Source organism: Coffea eugenioides, chromosome 5 (assembly GCF_003713205.1).
Source record: "Coffea eugenioides isolate CCC68of chromosome 5, Ceug_1.0, whole genome shotgun sequence".
Lineage (NCBI taxonomy): Eukaryota > Viridiplantae > Streptophyta > Magnoliopsida > Gentianales > Rubiaceae > Coffea > Coffea eugenioides.
This window is the reverse complement of record NC_040039.1, coordinates 39,752,348-39,759,924: the sequence shown is the minus strand read 5'-3', so window position 1 is coordinate 39,759,924 and position 7,577 is coordinate 39,752,348. Positions and strand designations below refer to the sequence as shown.

General features: G+C 35.7%; 1 long non-coding RNA gene across 2 annotated transcripts; it reads right to left on the bottom strand.

Annotated features, from left to right (window-relative positions):
* Positions 1-1,881: 1,881 nt before the first annotated feature.
* Positions 1,882-4,005, bottom strand: LOC113772444. 2 transcript variants are annotated; one of them, XR_003468545.1, is made up of 4 exons: positions 3,613-4,005; positions 2,932-3,028; positions 2,660-2,840; positions 1,882-2,389 (listed from the first exon to the last, which is right to left on the bottom strand). It is a non-coding gene; the product is annotated as an uncharacterized LOC113772444 (long non-coding RNA). The 2 variants fall into 2 exon arrangements; XR_003468544.1 differs by having other exon boundaries at positions 1,882-2,840.
* Between the last annotated feature and the right edge of the window lie 3,572 nt (positions 4,006-7,577).

Genomic DNA, 7,577 nt, shown 5'->3' with positions numbered 1-7,577 from the left:
ACAATTTCCAAATTCACTGGCGAGGCCTAGCCCGTCCCTGGAGCTATATATGTATATAAATATAACGGCTTGCCAAAGTTTTCAGGCACAAAAATGTTCACTTTTTCTTTACGTGGTTTATAGTTCTCTGCTTCAATACAAGGATTTTAGTTCTTGAATGTATTAGTCATATATTTTAACTCTTACTAGTTTTTTCAGCCTCACGCGATGCGTGAGGATGCCCTGAGTCTGTGTTAAACAAGTTCAAATGAAGACAAGTGAATTAATATAAAATAGTTATGTATTAAATACATTATGGGTGCTAGTAACTATGGAGAATTTAACTTTAAGTAAATTGGTTATTGTCGTTATTTGTTTACTCAATTTATTTATGAAGTTGAAGAGATTTTTGTACCTACTGGACTTGGACTACTAATTGACTTAATGTGAGATATCGATACGATATATTTAGTATTTCATATCTACAATAAATTATCAACGATCTAACAGTCAGTCGTCATGTGTGTAAGTGTGTATTTTTTCCTAATTGCATTGCTAAATAAGACCTTGAAATTAGGTAATCTAACATTCTTAATGTAGCATTTATCAGTAAGTAATGACTAAAATTAGGTAGAATTATAAGGCATGGTTATCTAACTTTTTTAATGTAGCATTAACCACTAAATAATGCTTTAATTATAAAATGGGTTTATCATTTTCTATTGTTTGCTATACTTGAATGAGCTTTCAAACATATTTAAAAATATTTTTAGACCAATGTAAAATTAAATTAATTTTTTTTGTATATTCAATGGCTTTTTTCTTTTACATTAATAGGTCTGGATACATGACATATAATTTTTATTCAACTCTATCCCACCATGAGCTCGGTTTATATATACTATCATTTCTCCTAATCAAGATTTCATATTGGATCCTTTTTTTTTGTTGCAATTCAGATGATTGTTTGATTGATAGATTAAAAGTGTTCAAGAATGAAGGGAGCAACAATGGTTTTTTTGGACAAGACATCATCTATTGAAAATGAGTCTCGGACTCTCAATATTGAACGACTTCAACTTGCAGGGGTAAATATACATATTTTCTTATTTTTCTTTCTTTCTTCCCTTTTTTTGGTTGTGTATTCTTTGTTTATTTTTGGAGATTTTAATGATTTTGGTTTTGATAATTTGTATAGGAGGCAGCACTTTATGTGGTGAGTACGAGAAGCATGGAAGAAACTCTTTGAATTTTCACTAAGATAATGGCTTAGATATATACAATATCCAACGATTTCTTGAGTTAAAAATTTTTCCATTCTATTTTCTAGGTTCTTTGGATCTATAATTCTAACTCATTTGATGATTCTTTCGGTAACTTGGTTGATATTTTTTTTTTTGTTGTAATCTATATCATAAGCTGCAAAATTATAGGTTATTTTGTATTCTTAAATCATGTGCTAAAATAGGTGAGTTTCTCTGTTTCTTTTTCTTTTTTAATAAAAGTGGCATTCAAAATCAAGAGATAGTTGGAATCATTAAATGGTGAATTCCAAATCGGCTTGTGTTTACGGATAGATTGAAATAAAATGCTAAGAAATAAAGGATGGATTAATTTTACAAATGGGGTGACAAACTTGTGTTTAAAATTAGAAAATATGTATTTATAGAATTATTTTTTCATACTTGAAAGAAAAAATTGGGACCATTGTAAAAGTTCAAAAACTATGTGTGTTGTCCACAAAAGAGAACAATAAGTCAACAAAAATTAGGGTCAAAAAATAACAAAATTACAAAACAACCAAGCAAATATAACATACATGTTAAATTTAGGGAAAAATAAATGGCATGATTGGAAAATATGGCAAACACCTAAAGCTAAACTAATACTTGTAAATAGCTAAGGTGGCCCATCTCTCCGGATCACAAGGGGCAACAATGACTCAAACAAAAGAGGTACAAAGAACAAATAAATTACAAAGGAACCAAAATAATATAGCATGCATCTTCCGGTGTCCTAAGTAAGAGAGAAACAGCAAATGGCATTATCGAAAAATGAAGCACCACTAAGGCTAATGCTAATCACATGAAGAGGAAATTGCTGACCAAGAGGAAATGTTTCCACGCAAGAGAGCCACGCGGACAGAAGTGAATTTCCAGCAAAGCGAACACCACTGAATGGCAAAAGACCAAACCGCCCCACAAGCTCACACAAATCGCACTATAACCAGCCCAATTTTACTGTAGCACTCCGTACTCCCGCTTTTAGTATAGTAAAGACTACAATAAAAGTAGTTAGTACGAAAAATGGCTGGCGACTCCAGTTCTCAGTTAACAAGGCCCTCTTTTTGACCAAGATAGCCCACCAGTCATGGAATTTCAGTTCAACATATCCCTGCCACCTTAGAAACCTGAAATAAAATTCAAACTAAGAATAAGTGGTATTTCATGAAGGTGAGGTTTTACCATTTCTTAGCAATATCATAGGGCTTGTGCACTGTTACATAAAACATTAGATTTCTGTAACAGAGTGGCATCTGAACTGATTGTATCAAGTCTTGTGATTGACGAAAATTTGATGTACAAGGATGGAATAGCAGAAGAATAGCCGAGTTTCAATGACATTCATTCATCCAAAAAAATCATTCTAGTCTTCAAGTTGCTTTAGTCTTCATGTTCACCTAGGTAAGAGGTTGTTATCAATGGCTGATTGATTGTGTGTTTGATTTTTCAGGGCATTGTATGTTGAACTTTTCCTCGACTGAAATTATATTGAGTGCACAACATTGGCTAAAGATTGCTGGTCTTCCCTAGCTCCATATCTTGCAAATGTGGTTTGTTGTCCTCAAAATGAGGCCAGCCCTGTATAAAAAAAACATCATCTAGGTAGGAATAGAAAGCTACACATGATGAAAAACAGCAACTGTAATATAGCTAAAGAAGAAGCATGTACTGAAAGAAATTTGGCGTTGGTGGACAAAGCTTCATTTAACACTTGTTTTTGCAACATCAACTCTCTTGCAGCAGCAATTTTGTGGCTACCTGGTAACCTGAGAAATATTGGCAAACAACACTTGATCAGTATAGTCAGAAACACAAAGCAAAGTCATCCATGATACTAACGCAAGTACAATCATGGAAATTACGTTGTAATTCTACTTCCTTCCAACTTATTGTGGCTCTCAATATGAAATTTCGAATTTAAACATATGCAAACATATATACCCTTTAACTTTATCTAGAAAGCCTCTTAAGAGAAGGGGAAAAACAAGACAACTTTCAACAGCGGGAAATGAAAAAAGGAAAATAACAAACAAACAAGAAGAAGGAAAGAGATAGAAAATAAAATATTTAAATTTACAGAAATAAGAAAAAAATTTAAAAGCTGTATGCAGTAGATTATATGCAGAAGAAAGAAAAAGAAACTAATGTACCTTGAGCTCAAAAGGTGTTAGCAATTCTGCACCTCAAGAAAGTTTAAAAAAAAAACCTTGAGCTCATTACAAAAAGTGTTAATCTCGATTCCTACACAATAGCAAATTCTATGCTAGTGGAGAAGCAGATCATTTTGGGGAAGAAAGCTCAAAGAAAGGGGATAGTTGGTAACATTTAAGGAAGGGGAGAAAACACGTACATGAGAATCCGTCAGGATTTTGATCAAACAGGTGGTCTTCATCAAGCAAATGGGATCCGCTACTGCGTGGTAAAATATGGGTCAAGGGCATTTTTGGCACAAGGATTTTCCCACTCTAACGATTCCCACCACTCTTTATCTCCCTTGATTTTATGAAGAGTGCTAGGAAGAGATGGCAGTCCGTTGATGGTAGGAAGAAACAAAGGCAGCCTCTTTGCCTTTGGACAACCGGATATTTCAATCTGACAGATTGAATTGCAGATCAAGGCTGCCTTGCAAATATTATTCAATTGTGGCAGCCAACACAGATTCAAAAACTTTAATTTTGGAAGGATGACTGTGGCGGTGGCTCCACTTGAAGTCAATTGGATGCCATCTGCTGCTATTTCCTCCATTCCTTCACAATCTTCAACTCCTAATATTTCAAGATTTTGAAGGTTCTGCAGCAACTGCAGTGTGAATAGCTGCTTCATGTTGTGACATCTAGAAATCCACAATTCTTTAAGGGAAGAAAAGGTGCTAGCTGGAAGCAAATATGGTTCTGAGTCTCTGTAAAAAAGACCAACCAGATTTGGCAACCCGTTGAGGCTTAGCACTTGGAGATCACGGAGTGGACTAAAAGACGAGACTTCCAACTGATCACGTGGAGAAGCAAAGGACAATTGCCAGAGGAACTCTATTCCAATCAAATCCTCAATAACCAATTTAGATAAGTCGCTTAAATTTGTAAAATTCCTAAAAGCATCTGACAAGCACCTAATGACCATGCCCTCACAATCCTCGATTGTCAGACTTTTCATGTCATCTGGCAGATAGTTCCATCCTCTACCAAGCTTAAACTGATGGAAATACAGTTGTTTCTCCTGGTCCTCACAATCACTGTCCCCGTCATAAAACGGATCCTTAGTTAAGATGTCATTGATATAAACATTATAGTATTTTGGCCACCGAGTAATTTTATAAAAGTCCGTAAAAGACAAACATCCTATAAAAACTTCTAATTGGTTCAACACTTCTAAATCCATAACTTGTACCCTACCATATGGCAATAATAGCCATTGAAGACGGTGAAATTGGGAAAATGTCCCTTTTGGTATTATCTTTCGTCTTAGAGTCCAACACTTACGCAAGTTAAGACTTTCGAGGTTGACCAGTGACTCCCAGCCTTCAGGTAAATCCTCAATCTCAGTTCTGGATAGATCCAAATCCCTCAATTGCTTGAGCTTTCCCAGTGGTGGCACAAATCGGAGGCCTCCACAACCCTCCAAAATCAGAGCAGTGAGATTCACCAAGTCTGAAACAAAATTAGGCAGTTCTGTTATACCTTTGCAGTTTTGTAGATTCAAAACTTTAAGTCCACACATGTGCCGAAAGAATGAATCTGGGATTTCTTTTATGGAAACCCGAGAAAGAAGCAAGGTTGAGAGCTTAGGACAATTTGGTGACCAGGCTGGTGGAATTTTTGTTCCTTTTAAAGTTTGTGAATAGAAGGAAACTGCACGGAGATCTTCTGTCCACTCTTCTTGTTCCAGTGCTACTATTGAATGTTCCTGTCCTAAGCTTTTCACCAAGAATCGTGGTACATCATCTCTGCTGCTCTCTGGTTTGGAGTTTCCATGCGTGATCCTTAATGCCATGTCTCTGACCAAATCATGCATCTTCACACAGTCATCCCCTTCAGAATCTCTAGTTTCTTCCAGCAAGCAAACTCTTATCAGTTTGTTTAATATCGTTTGACCTTGATCGAATGCTTTTGACGTTGAGCCCCGTTTTGACATCAGCTCTGCCCAAATAAAGAGGTCTATTAGTTCCTCTCTTTGTATTTTCCGATCTTCCGGATAAAGACAGCAATACAAGAAGCAATTCTTTTCACATTTGCTCAGGCGATTGAAACTCCATTCCAGAATGGGAAACACATCTCGTTCCATCTCATCATACCCTATTGAACATGTTTTCAATTGTTCCAATGCATTTCTCCACTCACAAATATCGCTCACACCTCTCATGCTTCCAGCCACTGTGATAATACCAAGAGGCAAACCACCACACTCTTCCACTATGGACTTGGCAATATTGTCCAAATCTCCTTGAAGCAAGGTCTCGCTGCCAAGTCTATACTTGAACAAATCCCAAGCTTCGTCTTTGTCCAAAGTTTGCAAATCAAATTTTCTTTGGCATTGTATCCTGTTGCACACTTCCAGTGAGCGTGTAGTCAAAATCAATCTGCACTTGTTTGGATGAAGAGGAATCCCTACCCTGTCTAAACAAAATTCTTCCCAAACATCATCCAAAATGAGCACTACTAATCTCTTCATTCTGCTGAATGCCCCACGCAATATATCTGCCCTGACTTCTTCCTCATCCCTATTTGACAGACGAATGCCTAAGACATTGGCAATCTTATCCTGCAAACTGGTGATACTGAAATTTTCTTGAGATACTGTAACCCAAAGCACGCGATATTTGTTCTTTTCTAAAAGATGGTACTCAATGTGCCTCGCCAGTGTGGTCTTACCAACTCCGCCCATACCATAAATCCCAATGCTTGATATATCATCGGTCACCAAGCATGGCCAAATTCTCTGCAAAGCTTCCTCGAACTTTACTCCAAACAATTTGGTTGGCAGGCATGGCTCCCCAATTTTGTCATAAGTATCGAGCACAAGCCCATTGAAATGGTGGCTCTGCTGAATAAGTTCTTCCACCTGAAGCTGCAGCTTTCCTACAGGATCCTCCTTTAGTGGAAGCCTCCAAGATGATCCTCTTCTTTCCAATGCATCAATTTCAGGACTTAATTTTTTAACGTCCTTCAACCAACCATCAACTTCACGTTTCCTTTTCTTTTTACCTGACATTTCTTCTCCCTTCACTTCTTCTTCTACGTCAGATGCTTTGCAGCACAATTCTTGCCATTTCCTTTTCAGTGATTGCATGTTGTCCATGTCGCTCCTTCCCATGTAATCTACTACAATCAACTCTGCCGTCTTTTCTACCAAAGCTTTCCCAAATACTTGTATCATCTAGAATGCAAAAATATATCAAACTTAGGTGCAGAAGGCAAATTGAAGCAAATCTGAAAATTAAAATTGAAGAAAACATCAAAGTTACCATGAAACTGAACTTAGTCTACACATTGTTTAGGTTTTTTTTTTTCTTTTTCTGTGGGTAGGTCATTGTTTAGTAAATATTAATAACCAGAAAAAGAAAATGTTTGTCACTCAATTTAATAATTGTTTTGGCAATAAGCTAATCTAGGATTCTTCTGACTGACAAAAGTACAATAGTTTATTCAATAATTGGAGAAATGACAAAAAATTCTGAAGATTGATTTTGAAAAACTAAGAAGAACAAAATTTTGAAGCACTAAATTGATCATAGAATATCTAAACCCACAAATTTTGGAGTTTCAATAATTTTACCGAACACTTCTATACATTACCTTACGGATTCTCATTATCCCACACCCAATCTCCATTTCTCGTTTAAAAATTTTGGAGTTTCGTCGAAATACTCTTCTTTTGTAATATTTAATTCCGAAATACTTTTCCTGTGCAATATTTAATTCCAAACTTTATGGGATTCTGAAGAAGAGTTGGCATAAATTGTTAGGCAAAAACTAAGGTCTACCCCCACATCACATGTACAAAATATCTCTAAGAACCATTGATTTTGTGGTGTAAATTTAACCCACTTGATGCAGCTAACTATTTTTTTTAAGTGCATGATTCATGTGTTAAAAAAAATTCATCAGGAAAATGCATGTTCTTTGTTTATCCAAAAAAAAAAAAACGAAAAGAAAAACTATGCACGAAAACCTAAAAAGAAAAACTATGCACGAAAACCTTTGAGTTAGATAACTTGTGTAAATTTTTTTTTCATTATTTTTAATTTTGAGTTCATCAAATTAAAGATCTAAACAGAATAGGCAATAGGAGTGTACCCTAAAATATGTTAGGATAAAAATG